This window comes from Eubalaena glacialis, chromosome 12 (genome assembly GCF_028564815.1).
Source record: "Eubalaena glacialis isolate mEubGla1 chromosome 12, mEubGla1.1.hap2.+ XY, whole genome shotgun sequence".
NCBI classification, from domain to species: domain Eukaryota; kingdom Metazoa; phylum Chordata; class Mammalia; order Artiodactyla; family Balaenidae; genus Eubalaena; species Eubalaena glacialis.
The window spans coordinates 58251365-58266593 of record NC_083727.1 but is presented as its reverse complement, the minus strand read 5'-3'; positions in this window follow the sequence as shown (position 1 = coordinate 58266593).

The following is a 15229-nucleotide window of genomic DNA, read 5'->3' as shown; positions in this document are numbered from 1 at the left end:
CACAGTGGGAGGGTTTGGGATGAGGAGGGGGAAACAGGTGGGAGACTGGATCAGCTTAGGGACTTTGTGGTATCGGAAAGTGCATGACAATGTAGAATTGGGGAGAGAATTCAGTGACAATGTCACATGAGTAGATTCTTTTTCTATGGTCATCTATTATATCTGCATTCTGGTTTCACATTTGCTCTCGACATTATTTTTCTGACCCTAATTTGCCATTTGTTTCTGTTACGTCCTCCCGTTTGCTACCGGAAGAGCGGGAGTTTGCTGTGATGTATTGGCATTTCTTCCCCACACTAGATGTCACTGTTGCTTGCCTCCTAATTTCAGCCCTTCCGTAGCTTATTCAATGTGACAGTCAGGGTGGCAGTGATCACTCCCGGGCCACCCTGTACCTTACCCATACAAACACACACACAAGATTTAATGAGGCTCTCTGGTGCTTATAAAACCACGGAGGTGTTAAATAGCTTAGGGTTAAACAGAGCTTCTTCTGTATGTATTCTACGAGGCTTATTATTTAGTTTTTTTTCTGAATTTAGGAATTAAAAGACTAAGCGAGAAATCAGACTGGAATTCTTTACAGAAAACACATCTACTTCCTCCTGTGAAAATATGGCATTTTACACTTAAATTCAGACTTGGTTAATGAGCTTCCTCCTCCCCCTCTGTTGTGGAGAGCTGGAAGCCTGCTGTGAAATTGCCCTCAGGTACCTCTGATACCTTGACGTGTGGTAAGGAAATTTCCTGACCTGACCTTGGGTGTGGTGTTACCACATGAGGGTGTCTGCTTATGGTCTGGTCTGAGGGACAGCACCGGATGGTAGTTCCTTAGTCCAGAAAGGAGCACAGAAGACCCTGTTGGCAACGGAAAGTCCAGGCTGTTATCTGGGAAACTGGCAGGGGCTATAAACACTTGTAAGCCCCTTTTATTAGCTGAACCAGAAGTTGCTGGCAGCTGTGGAGCCATTTTCTTTCTTTCTTTCTTCCTGGCAGAATCCTATTTAAGAAATGAGAGGAAAGAGGAGTGAGGGGTAGATGGGAGAGACCATTATTTTGGGGGATTTCAAAAGCAGACCAAACATTCATTCCTTCATTCAGTCAGTCAGGGAACCAATAATTACTGCGTAACGTCCATGTGTCAAATATGGCTTAAGGCACTGGGGACACACTACAAAGCTGACTTGGTTCCTGCTTGCATGGAGCTTAATTCCATTGGTACCTGGGAGAGAGAGAAATAAGCATGCCAAATTGTTTCAGAAAGCAGCTTTGCAGAAAATAAAGCAGAGTGATGGGACTGAGAGTCCTTGGGTGGCTGTGACAGCTAAGCTGAGACCTGACTGATAGGATATAACTAGGAAATGATCTGGGGGAAGAAGGTGTTTGTGCAGCTCAGGAAAGCTGGCCCCGAGGTCCCATGTCGGGAAGTCTGTGGCTTGTTCAGGGAAGGGAATGGAGGCTGGATGGGCCAGCACGCAGTGGGCAAGGGCAGAGGGTTTCAGATGAGGACAGAGAGGTGGAGGTTGAAGTACAGACTACGGGTCAGTTTGTGGGGACATATCTGGGGTTTAGATTTGATTCTAAGTGTAGAGGTGGATGACTGAATGTTTGGTGAGGAGCTGTGAGCTGATGCAGTAAAGGTCGTTCAGGAGGTTGACTAGAGACCTGATGGGGGCTGAATGGGGGGTGGGGATCAGTTAGGAGGCAGAAGGGCAGCTGCAGGGGGAGATGGCAGTGGGTCAGGCCAGGGTGGTGAGGGTAAAGATTTGGCGTCAGTCCTTTAGCAATGGGCAGCTTTGGACCACCGACCCTACTTTCAAGTCGGTAACTTGAAGTTTCAGGATGCTTTTTTCATCAGTCGATTCTAGGTCTAAGGTGAGGAATAGGGGGAGGAGTGAGAAGGGCAGCTATGGAGGAGGAAACGGAGGAGGAACTTGTCTGGAAGAAGCCAGGGAGAATTCAATGGTGTTTCTCCAATTGCTTCTCTCCTGTCTAAATCATTAGGGTGTTTCATCCTAGAGCAAACTTCCTGATATTGTTCTCGAGAGAGTTGAGGTTTTGTGTTTTGTTTTTCCTTTCATTCAATATGACAGAGGCCAGAAAATGACAATGCTGGCAGCATCACACCCACCGGCAGATTCCAGGTGCTGTAGCCTAGGGAGAGGATTGGGTCTTTTGATGAAATCCCTGAGAGACCAGCGGGGAGAGAGCTAGTTGGAGCTGTGTTAACCTTCCCAACATAAATTCCTACAAAGCTACGTGTGGGGATATAAGAGAGGCTGGTGGTGGTGGTGGTGGTGGTGTTTCTTTTGGGGTGGGGCACCCACACACATAAGTGGGGACACATGTCTCATCAGATAATGGACTCGCTGGCATATAGGCCTCCGTCATTTATAAACTCTTATGTGTTAGTACTGTGCTCCCAGATTCTGGGATTAATTCTCATGTTAGCCCTGTGAACTCAATGGTATCAGTACACATATTGTATAGAGGAGGAAGATGTGATGTAGAATGGTTAAAATCACATGGCTAGTAAGTGGCAAATTGGAATTGGAACCCAGATCCCTGGTCTTAGTAACTATACTATGCTGCCTCCCAAAGTCTTTTGCTGGTTACATATTTCTAAAGTGACATTTTTAGTGATACAGAGTTAGACATTGTAAATTTTTCTGTTTATTCTTTATAAAGAAAGCTTTTTAGGAGCTAGAAGTATGTTTCTATTATTTTTAGTAACCAATCCTTTGTTATACTTATTATATGATATATAGTAACATGACCACAATATTAATCTTGAATAATTCCGACTAATCTATCTCTGAAATGATATTTTAAATGGGTGATACTTAGAATTATGTGGCTTTTTATTGTACAAATAGTCACATGAAAGACTGGGTATATTCTCCTCAAGTGTTCTTTTTATACATAGAACAAAACTTATTGGAGCACCGCTGACAACACTTAACAATAAGTAAACCGTCCGTGCATCAGTTAGGGTTCTTTGTTGCAAGCATCGGAAGCTGCTTCTCTTTAACTTCAGCGGAGACAGATTTGCTGGCAGGGTATCAGGAAGCTCACTTGTTTGCTGAGAAGCCTAGAGACCCTGTAAACTGGCAGGGACGCAGGCAGTTTCAAGCAGGAGGAATCACAGCCAAGGTCATCTTGCAGAAATAGCCTGGTAAGGACATCCCCCACTGAACTCTGCTGCTACCACACCTCCCCTGGTCACCACCCTAGACGCTGGATGCTGCTACCGGCACTGGGAGACGCCTCTTGGAATGAATTGTAACCTGTCGCTGCTTCTTTCTTTCACTTGCTCACAATTCAAAGTGACAGGCAGGATCATCACATTGGCCAAGCCTGGGTCACCTGTCCTACCTGTCTATGGCAGAGAGAGGTAGCATTTGATCTATTAGGATTTTCAGAGAGAGATGAAGCTTTGCCTTTCACCAGGTAGGAAGGGGTTTCAGATGCTGGACAGTTACAGGAATGGCACATGTCTATTAAACTATAAAAGTAACAGTTTTAGGCATTAAGGGCTCCCATAGAATTTTTCAGGTCTCTTGAAAAGGCAACGTAGTTCTGGAAAGAAACTACTTTCCTATATAGTATAGACTTCAATTATCTCAAAATAGCGACTGATCTGGGAGGGGTCACTTGCATACAGATGATCTTGCCAGCCATTTGGTTTTGTGTTGAGAATTCCAGTATGACATTCGGCAGTTATTGGAACAAAGACTGAGTCTGCGTCTTCCTTCCATTTATTTCATTTATCTCTGATAGGCTTTGTGGAACAGTTGTCTCTAATCAAAGACATCAGAAAGCCTTTTACACGTTCCTTCTGGCGATGTCTAATTTTCAGTGTTATTGGAGTAATCAGTTGGCAATTTTTTTTTTTATTGAGCTCATTCAAAAGCAACTCCTCCCCACAAAGGAACGTTATGTTTTTGAATTTTATTATTTTGCTCAGAGATTAAGCATTTGTATCACCATAATCTGAAATGTACCCTGCCAACCTATTAGTACCACAATAAAATTGATGTGGCAAAGTTTTAATTCATACAGTAATTTTTGTGTTTACCCCTCTAGCTTTAAAAGCAAAGAGACCAGAGGACATGCAAAAGGCCACATGAAATCTTCAATGTAGCATGTTTACTGTCATTATGCTGCATTTTTATCCTCATGTGATAGAAGCTAGTCAAATTGGATCTGTTAAAAATGAATTAAATGGTATTATTAAAAATATAGACAAAATAAAATTAACATTGCTAAATGTTATGGAAACTGCAACTGTCAGCACAAGGCATCATAGGAGCTGTAATAGAATTAAAAAACAAAACAAACAAACAAACAAACAACTACTTAAAGCAACCAAGCATTAATCTTGTCCTAACAGGGATACTCAGTATAATCTAGACACAGTGAGACTGAATTCACAAATCATTTATGCCCCACTCGATTGCAGAATACATGAAACTTCGGCAATAGTAAGAAAAATGGATTCATACTATACAAGATCCCACAATCCTCTTTCTTTCAACTCATACATAACAAGCCTAAATTCATTTTTGTAGTTTCTAAGTATGCTGTACAGAGAATGCAAAGAGTCAACCTCAAATAGACCTTCTTTGAAAAAGGATCAAAGTATAGTACAAATTAGAGAAGAAAAATCCTGTATACAGGATTACTGTATACAGAGAGTAAGTAAAAGATTCAAGCCAAGAAATTCTTACCTATGGATATTTCAGGAAAAAAAAATGTTTTCATTGGAAAGAAAGTAAAAGAGAGTTAAAATAAAGATTTTACTCTTTCTGCACACACGAATTAGTTATTGGTTCTTGGCATTATATTAACTCTCCTATTTTATTTCTCACATGCCAGTCACTGTGCTAAGCATTTTGTATACCTTATCCAATTTGATCTCTCAATAGCCCCATGAGGTAAGTATCATTAGCTCCATTTTATAGTTAAGGAAACTGAGGCTTTAAGAAGCTAAACTCCTTTGAGAATAAGCAACTTAGCATTTGGACCCTGCCTCGGCTTCAGTGTTTACACTCTTTAACCCCATGTGCTCTACTGCCCTTGAGTATTCTCCTTCCTTTAATGCTCATGGACTACTCAAAGCCATGCTAAGTCTTACTCTATGCTACTTGAGGGCAGGAATAACATTCTAAATTTTCAGACACCCTGCTCACCTAGGACAGTGCTTGAGAGGCTCTCAGAAAAGAGTTTAAATGATAAAGTTATTGATTTTTCCAGCCTTGCAATAAACTCCCAGTAATAATCATTAAAGAATCATTAGAGTCTTGAAGTTCAGACTTTCATGATATTAGATTTGGAGGTCAGTGTTGAACTTAGCCCATATAGGCAACCTCAGCAAGGAGAGGATTCAGGTTTTGGTGGGCTCTTAAAATCATGACTATGGAAAAAGTCCTGATGAGGTCATACTTGAGATCTTTCCTTGTAGGAAAAAAAAAGAGTATTCCATCAGAGGTACTGTATTGCTTTCTAAAATGTTAAACAAAAAAAATTGGATCCGATGGGGATCCACACATAACCAAAATTCCATGTCATTGAGAGGTGTCAGTAGAATGGGACAAAAGAAGTGATGCGTACTTTCCTATATTTTCCTAATATGCTTCACCCTTGACCTAGATGCGGTTAGTCTTCTCTAGTTTGGATCCCATACTTCCACTTCAATGTTGGAATGAGTTCCTTTATTTCTTTTAACTTGTGTAAAACTTTAAATACTCAGAATTTTTAAAGAAAAGCCCACACGCCTACCATCCATCTCTCTCGTTTGTTTAAAAAAAATCCCTGCAAAAATCAGTTCACAGAAAAACATTACTAATTAATTTTTCTACTACAAAATATTCTTCATGAGAACAGGATATTTTTATAGGGATGTTATAAGTCTCTCATGAAATCTGAGAAACAAACACATAGGACAAACAGATTATATTTGATATATTTAATTATGTACCTAGGCGATTAGGGAGTCCTGAAGTTGTTTCAGGGACTCTTTTACTGTGTTATACTGTCTTTCAGACACCATGGGATTGTTTGAGGGCATTCTGTTACATCATATTACATTATTAAATTAAATGTTTGAAAGTGTTTTGAGGAGATGAGACAACCTTGCCAAGAAAGAAAGGGGAGTATATAAAAGCTCAGCACTTAGAGCAGATATCTGTATTCAAAGATGAATGTGAACAATCATATTCACTGTCTTCCTGCTTCAAATACTTTACCTGGTATGAGGTATCGGCATTACATATCAGTGCCATCAGTTGAAGTTTAATTTTAGTGGAGATAAAGCTTGCTTGAGGAAAATTTTCTTGTTTATATTAAGATTGTTAGGTTTATTCTTTTACTGTATCAGCAGATTAAATATTGTCTCTCATGTTGCAGGACTACTTTTGGTGATAATTAGAGGAAGGGGAATGTATATGTCATTTTACAAGGGATCACCTTGGTGCCACTGTTCAAAAAATATGTAACATGTATTATGCACGCATGTACTACAACACAGGAATATAACGATGAAAGCAACTTTATCACTGCCCTAGAGTAGTGCATGAAATGAGGCTGTCAGAAAATTTCAGTTTAATAGGGAGTTTGTTGATGATATACCCAAGGCACTGTCAGAATGGTGAGGTGGGACCTGTGTCCATCCTGAGGACTAAGAAAGTCTTCCTGTACATATGAAATTTGAGGGATCATAAGGGCAAAGTTTCTTATAAACAAAGATGATTATTATGAAAACATGGCATTTTACCTCATTCTGTGTAAATAAGGATGGATATTTTATTTGTTGTACTTACCCATTCTTTGTTCACATTTCCAATAATACACAATACCCAGGGAAAATAGAGTTAGCCTCTTAGCAACAGAAACACAAACTACTAGTGACTCCTAGTTATGTTCAATTCTCAGGACTAGCACAAATATCTCTGTGTTTTAGGGTATAAGGCAGGGATAGGAAAAGAGAGAAGTTTTTTATTTTTATTGTTTTCCCCAAACTGACTTTGAAAATACTTATCAAAGAGGGAAGCCAGCAGAGTGTGGGGTACAGGAGGGACACTGGGCAAAACATTTCTGACATTTCTGCCCATCACCATTCAGTTTTTGTTTTTTTAGTTCAATCACTATAGGGCTTCCAGAGTATTTCTTAGAATCTCAGCTTCCTCTTAATGCATTATTTTCTGTACTATTCTTATCTCATCTGAGGGAACTTAAAACTTTAAATCCATCAATCTGTGTCTGAAAGTTGCTGAAATGTGCTTGTTAAATGGCCTAATTCTAGCAAGAAAAATAAATCCAGGTAACCCTGTATGTGCTCCCCTTTTCTACTTCCATTATGTTCGACTGTAGTCTTTTGTCAAATGGTCACATGTTTTAAAATCCATTCCTCTCACCAGCCTTTTAAAATGTCTTTCTTTCTCCCTTTCTTTCTCTCCCCCTTTCCTCCCTTCCTCCCTCCCCCCGCTTCCTCCCTTCCTCCCCTCCTTCCTCCCTTCCTCCCTTCCTTCCTTCCTTCCTTTCTTTCTTTCTTCACTTTTTATACACTTACTGTGTGTCAGATATTGTACAAGGTTTTAAGGATTTGATGGTAAATAAGCAGATGTGGTCCCCACCACATTAGACTTCCATTTTGGTGGGGCAGATACTCAATTTAACAAGTAATGACAATGTGAGGTAAAGAGTGTGATAGTAGATACATATCAGAAGAACATGGTCTAGTATGGAAATAGAGACTGATGGGAAAAGTCACAGAAGAGTTCCCCAAAAGAGGAGTGTATTAAATTCGGACATGAAAGGTAAATAAGATGTTTAGACATTAGTCAGGAAATTTACCAACCTTTAATCAGTTAGTGGATTTGAGCACCGATCTTCATGGACTGCTCACATTACAATAAAAGAGGCAAGCAGACATTATATATCTCTTTTTTTTTAAATTAATTAATTAATTAATTTATTTATTTATGGTTGTGTTGGGTCTTCGTTTCTGTGCGAGGGCTTTCTCTAGTTGCGGCGAGCGGGGGCCACTCTTCATCGCGGTGCGCGGGCCTCTCACTATAGCGGCCTCTCTTGTTGCGGAGCACAAGCTCCAGATGCGCAGGCTCAGTAGTTGTGGCTCACGGGCCTAGTTGCTCCGCGGCATGTGGGATCTTCCCGGACCAGGGCTCGAACCCGTGTCCCCTGCTTTGGCAAGCAGATTCTCAACCACTGCGCCACCAGGGAAGCCCATATATATCTCTTGATTGAAGAGTACAACACAACCTATGATGTAGTCTTGGGGGGGGGGGGGGGGAAAAAGAACCTAGTTCAGGTTAAGTCTCTAAATCCAATTATCAAGTTATAGCAAATATGGAAGCCAGAGGAACATGTTAAATGACACAACAAAGATGCAATCAGAATTATCCAGGATATGGGGCACTCTACAGGGCATCCAATCCATTTTCTTCAGTTAATAAACTGCAGAGGATGGAAGAGGAATCTGAGATTAAAGGAGGCTTCAGAGCTATATCAATTAACCACAATGTAGTAAACTTATGTGGATCTTGAGTCACATAAAGAAATTACAAGTATAAATAATTTTATGTATATGGAATGTATGAGGCAGTTGGATGTTTGAACTCTCCTGGATAGTTGAAGGTTTTAATTAATTTTTTAAAATATGAAAATAGTAATGTAGTTATGGTAAAAAAAAGTCCTTACAATTTAGAGATACATATTGAAGATTTCACAGATTTTACGAATGCAATGATATGATGTCAAAATAATGCAGAAAAGCATAAGTGGATAGAAGTATGGATGGAACAAGATTGGTGTGAGTTAATATTTGAGGCTGAGAGATAGGAAATAGGGCTTTATTAAACTATTTTGTCTACTTTTGTATATTTTTAAAAATTTCTCATAAAAGTTGAATAAAAAGATAAAAGGCTAAATAAAAAATAAAAACTCCAAGGTTTAAAAGTTAGCCATGTGAAGAGGGAAGTATTTCTGGTAGAGAAGACAATATGCATAGATATCCATCTAGAGGTAGGGGAGAATGCCATCTTCAAGGGATTGAAATAAATTCCATATGGATAGAGTGAGAGAGGAAGAACACAAGGGGCAAAGCTAGAGGTGTCAGTTTGCAAAGGAAACCTTGAAAGCCACATTAAAAATTTGGACTTTATCCTTAGGGCAATAACAAGGCATTGAAAGATCCTAAGCAGGAGTAACCTGATTACTAGGAAACGGTACAGCCTTGAAAATGAGTTTGAAGAAGCCAAGAGAGATACTCTGAGACTAGTTAGCAGAGGGTTGCAGTAGTGCAGGCAGGTGAGAGGGAGGGCAGATGGCGTTGAGAGATATTAGGGAAGTAAACAGGACGGATGTGGGAGAAAAGGGACATCTGACGATTTCCTAGGTTTCAGGCTCGGATGGATGGGTGGATAGAGGGGACTTACTGAAATCAGGAACATCAGATGAAGAGTGAACCTGGAGGAAAATATGAGGAGCTCTCTGGAAAGACGAAGATTGAGGTACCTGTAGGTCTGTTACTGAATTAGATGCAAGGCTCCCCTCTTGGGGTTCTAGCTGAACCGAAGCCCCCCAGCTCAGCCAGGGAGTTCTTTCCTGCTCAGGTTTGCACTGCCACTAACAAAACTGAGTTTGGTGCGAGCAAGACAGACTTTTATTCAATGGCCAGAGAATGGAGAAGGGGAGCTCATGCTCTAAAGTCACCTTCTCCCCGAAGGGAGGGGAGTAAGGGAACTTCAGGGTTAGGAGGCAGACAGGTCAGCCAGCTCTAGGAAAGGGGTGGAGATTCCCCAGGCAGCAGAGGGGCAGCTGGGGCATGCGCAGTCTTCCACGCTCCTTTGCACAAGGCGCAAATTGTGCCTAACAGCACAAACACCCGCTTTGGGCAGAGATCTTTTTTTTTTTTCTTCTCTAGAAAGGGGCTCATTTACTTTTGTCTTTTTTTTTTTGAAGTACAAAAGTAAACATTTACTTAAAACCAGAAAAGAAAGCACAAAGTTACACATTTTAAGAAGATGACAGAGGGCTTCCCTGGAGGTGCAGTGGTTGAGAATCCGCCTGCCAATGCAGGGGGCACGGGTTAGATCCCTGGTCCGGGAAGATCCCACATGCCGCGGAGCAACTAAGCCCATGCATCACAAATACCGAGCTTGTGCTCTAGAGCCCGTGAGCCACAACTACTGAGCCTGCATGCCGCAGCTACTGAAGCCCGTGCACTTAGAACCCGTTCTCCACAACGAAACAAGCCACCGCAATGAGAAGCCTGCGCACTGCAACGAAGAGTAGCCCCCGCTCGCCACAACTAGAGAAAGCCCATGCGCAGCAACGAAGACCCAACACAGCCAAAAATAAATAAATTAAATAAATAAATTTTAAAAAAAAAGAGGATGACAGAAACCATAAATCTCACAAAATTAAGAAAGAGAAATATATCTCATTAAGCACAAACTAAATGTATCACCACCTCAAATTTCCTTTATTTTTTTTACTTAGATCTTCCATACACTTGTGTATTTGCTACTGAAAATTGAAATAGCGTATCAAAAATTTTATTATAATTCAAACTTTTGAAAACCAGAGAATGTAGTCAATATGTCCTATTATAATTATGCTCTGCCAAACTACCCAGTGTTTTCTTTATATTCCTTCCACACAAGTCAATTTGCTTCAAATTCTTTATTTTTTTCTTTAGATTCTTTTCCCATATAGGCCATTACAGAGTACTGAGTACAGTTCCCTGTGCTATACAACAGGTTCTTATTAGTTATCTATTTTATATATAGTCGTGTGTATATGTCAATCCCAATCTCCCAATTTATCCCTTTGGGGCTCATTCGCCTTTTTTATTTAAACATCTTTATTGGAGTATAATTGCTTTACATTGCTGTGTTACTTGCTGCTGTATAACAAAGTGAATCAGCTATACGTATACATATATCCCCATATCCCATCCCTCTTGCGTCTCCCTCCCATCCTCCCTATCCCACCCCTCTAGGTGGTCGCAAAGCACCGAGCTGATCTCCCTGCGCTGTGTGGCTGCTTCCCACTAGCTATCTATTTTACATTTGGTCGTGTATATATGTCCATGCCACTCGCTCACTTTGTCCCAGCTTACCCTTCCCCCTCCCCGTGTCCCCAATTCCATTCTCTACGTCTGTGTCTTTATTCCTGTCCTGCCCCTAGGTTATTCAGAACCTTTTTTTTTTTTTTTTTAGATTCTATATATATGTGTTAGCATATGGTATTTGTTTTTCTCTTTCTGACTTACTTCACTCTGTATGACAGACTCTAGGTCCATCCACCTAACTACAGATAACTCAATTTCATTTCTTTTTATGGCTGAGTAATATTCCATTGTATATATGTGCCATATCTTCTTTATCCACTCATCTGGCGATGGACACTTAGGTTGCTTCCATGTCCTGGCTATTGTAAACAGAGCTACAGTGAACATTGTGCTACCTGACTCTTTTTGAATTATGGTTTTCTCAGGGTATATGCCCACTAGTGGGATTGCTGGGTCATATGGTAGTTCTATTTTTAGTTTTTTAAGGAACCTCCATAGTGGCTGTATCAAGTTACATTCCCACCAACAGTGCAAGAGGGTTCCCTTTTCTCCACACCTTCTCCAGCATTTATTGTTTGTAGATTTTTTAATGATGGCCATTCTGACTGGTGTGAGGTGATACCTCATTGTGGTTTTGGTTTGCATTTCTCTAATGATTAGTGATGTTGAGCATCCTTTCATGTGTTTGTTGGCAATCTGTATACCTTCTTTGGAGAAATGTCTATTTAGGTTTTCTGCCCATTTTTGGATTGGATTGTTTGTTTTTTTGATATTGAGCTGCATGAGCTGCTTGTATATTTTTGAGATTAATCCTTTGTCAGTTGCTTCATTTGCAAATATTTTCTCCCATTCTGAGGGTTGTCTTTTCATCTTGTTTATGTTTCATTTGCTGTGCAAAAGCTTTTAAGTTTCATTAATTCCCATTTATTTATTTTTGTTTTTATTTCCATTTCTCTAGGAGGTGGGTCAAAAGGGATCTTGCTGTGATTTATGTCATAGAGTGTTCTCCCTATGTTTTCTTCTAAGAGTTTTATAGTGTCTGGCCTTACATTTAGGTCTTTAGTCCATTTTGAGTTTATTTTTGAGTATGGTGTTAGGGAGTGTTCTAATTTCATTCTTTTACATGTAGCTGTCCAGTTTTCCAGGGACCACTTATTGAAGAGGCTGTCTTTTCTCCATTGTATATTCATACCTCCTTTATCAGAGATAAGGTGACCATATGTGTGTGGGTTAATCTCTGAGCTTTCTATCCTGTTAAATTGATCTATATTTCTGTTTTTGTGCTAGTACCATACTGTCTCGATTACTGTAGCTTTATAGTATAGTCTGAGGTCTGGCAGCCTGACTTCTCCAGCTCCGCTTTTCTTTCTCAAGATTGCTTTGGCTATTCGGGGACTTTTCTGTTTCCATACAAATTGTGAAATTTTTTGTTCTATGTCTGTGAAAAATGCCATTTGTAGTTTGATGGGGATTGCATTGAATCTGTAGATTGCTTTAAGTAGTATAGTCATTTTCACAATGTTGATTCTTCCAATCCAAGAACATGGTATCTCTCTCCATCTGTTTGTATCATCTTTCATTTCTTTCATCAGTGTCTTATAGTTTTCTGCATACAGGTCTTTTGTCTCCTTAGGTATGTTTATTCCTAGGTATTTTATTCTTTCTGTTGCAATGGTAAAGGAGAGTGTTTCCTTAATTTCTTTTTCAGATTTTTCATCATTAGTGTATAGGAATGCAAGAGATTTCTGTGCATTAATTTTGTATCCTGCTACTTTACCAAATTCATTGATTAGCTCTAGTAGTTTCCTGGTAGCATCTTTAGGATTCTGTATATATAGTATCATGTCATCTGCAAACAGTGACAGCTTTACTTCTTCTTTTCCAATTTGGATTCCTTTTATTTCTTTCTCATCTCTGATTGCTGTGGCTAAAACTTCCAAAACTATGTTGAATAATAGTGGTGAGAGTGGGCAACCTTGTCTTGTTTCTGATCTTAGTGGAAATGGATTCACTTTTACACCATTGAGAACAATGTTGGCTGTGGGTTTGTCATATATGGCCTTTATTATGTTGAATTAAGTTCCCTCTGTGCCTACTTTCTGGAGAGTTTTTATCATGAATGAGTGATGAATTTTGTTGAAAGCTTTTTCTGCATCTACTGAGATTATCATGTGGTTTTATCGTTCAATTTGTTAATATGGTGAATCACATTGATTGATTTGCATATACTGAAGAATCCTTGCATTCCTGGGATAAACCCCACTTGATCATAGTGTATGATCATTTTAATGTGCTGCTGGATTCTGTTTGCTAGTATTTTGTTGAGGATTTTTGCAACTATGTTTATCAGTGACAGTGGCCTATAGTTTTCTTTTTTTGTGACATCTTTGTCTGGTTTTGGTATCAGGGTGATGGCGGCCTCATAGAATGAGTTTGGATGTCTTTCTCCCTCTGCTATATTTTGGAAGAGTTTGAGAAGGATAGGTGTTAGCTTTTCTCTAAACGTTTGATAGAATTTGCCTGTGAATCCATCTGGTCCTGGGCTTTTGTTTGTTAGAAGATTATTAATCACAGTTGCAATTTCAGTGCTTTTGATTGGTCTGTTTACATTTTCTTTTTCTTCCTGGTTCAGTCTCAGAAGGTTGTGCTTTTCTAAGAATTTGTCCATTTCTTCCAGGTTGTCCATTTTATTGGCATAGAGTTGCTTGTAGCAATCTCTCATGATCCTTTGTATTTCTGAAGTGTCAGTTGTTACTTCTTCTTTTTCATTTCTAATTCTATTGATTTGAGTCTTCTCCCGTTTTTTCTTGATGAGTCTGGCTAATGGTTTATCAATTTTGTTTATCTTCTCAAAGAACCAGCTTTTAATTTTATTTATTTATTTATCATTTCCTTCATTTCTTTTTCACTTATTTCTGATCTGATCTTTACGATTTCTTTCCTTCTGCTAACTGTGGGGTTTTTTGTTGTTGTTGTTGTTCTTCTTCTTTCTCTAATTGCTTTAGCTGTAAGTTTAGGTTGTTTATTTGAGATTTTTTTTGTTTCTTGAAGTAGGATTGTATTGCTGTAAACTTCCCTCTTAGAACTGCTTTTGCTGCATCCCATAGGTTTTGTACCATCATATTTTCATTGTCATTTGTTTCTAGGTATTTTTTAATTTCCTCTTTGATTTCTTCAGTGATTTCTTGGTTATTTACTAGCATATTGTTTAGCCTCCATGTGTTTGTATTTTTTACAGTTTTTTTCCTGTAATTGATATCTAGTCTCAAAGTGTTGTGGTTGGAAAAGATACTTGATATGATTTCAATTTTCTTAAATTTACCTAGGCTAGATTTGTGACCCAAGATATGATCTATCCTGGAGAATGTCAATGAGCACTTCAGAAGAAAGTGTATTCTGTTGTTTTTGGATGGAATATCCTATAAATATCAATTAAGTCCATCTTGTTTAATGTGTCCTTTAAAGCTTGTGTTTCCTTATTTATTTTCACTTTGGTTGATCTGTCCATTGGTGAAAGTGGGATGTTAAAGTCCCCCACTATTATTGTGTTACTGTCGATTTCCCCTTTTATGGCTCTTAGCATTTTCCTTATGTACTGAGGTGCTCCTATGTTGGGTGCATAAATATTTACCATTGTCATATCTTCTTCTTGGATGGATCCCTTGATCATTATGTAGTGTCCTTCTTTGTCTCTTGTAATAGTCTTTATTTTAAAGTCTGTTTTGTCTGATAAGAGAATTGCTACTCCAGCTTTCTTTTGATTTCCACTTGCATGTAATATCTTTACCCCTCCCCTCACTTTCAGTCCGTATGTGTCCCTAGGTCTGAAGTGGGTTTCTTGTAGACAGCATATATACCGGCCTTGCTTTTGTATCCATTGAGCCAGTCTGTGTCTTTTGGTTGAAGCATTTAATACATTTACATTGAAGGTAATTATCGATATGGATGTTCCTATTACTATTTTCTTAATTGTTTTGAGTTTGTTTTTGTAGGTCTTTTCCTTCTCTTGTGTTTCCTGCCTAGAGAAGTTCGTTTAGCATTTGTTGTAAAGCTAGTTTGGTGGTGCTGAATTCTCTTAGCTTTTGCTTGTCTGTAAAGGTTTTAATTTCTCCGTCAAATCTGAATGAGATGCTT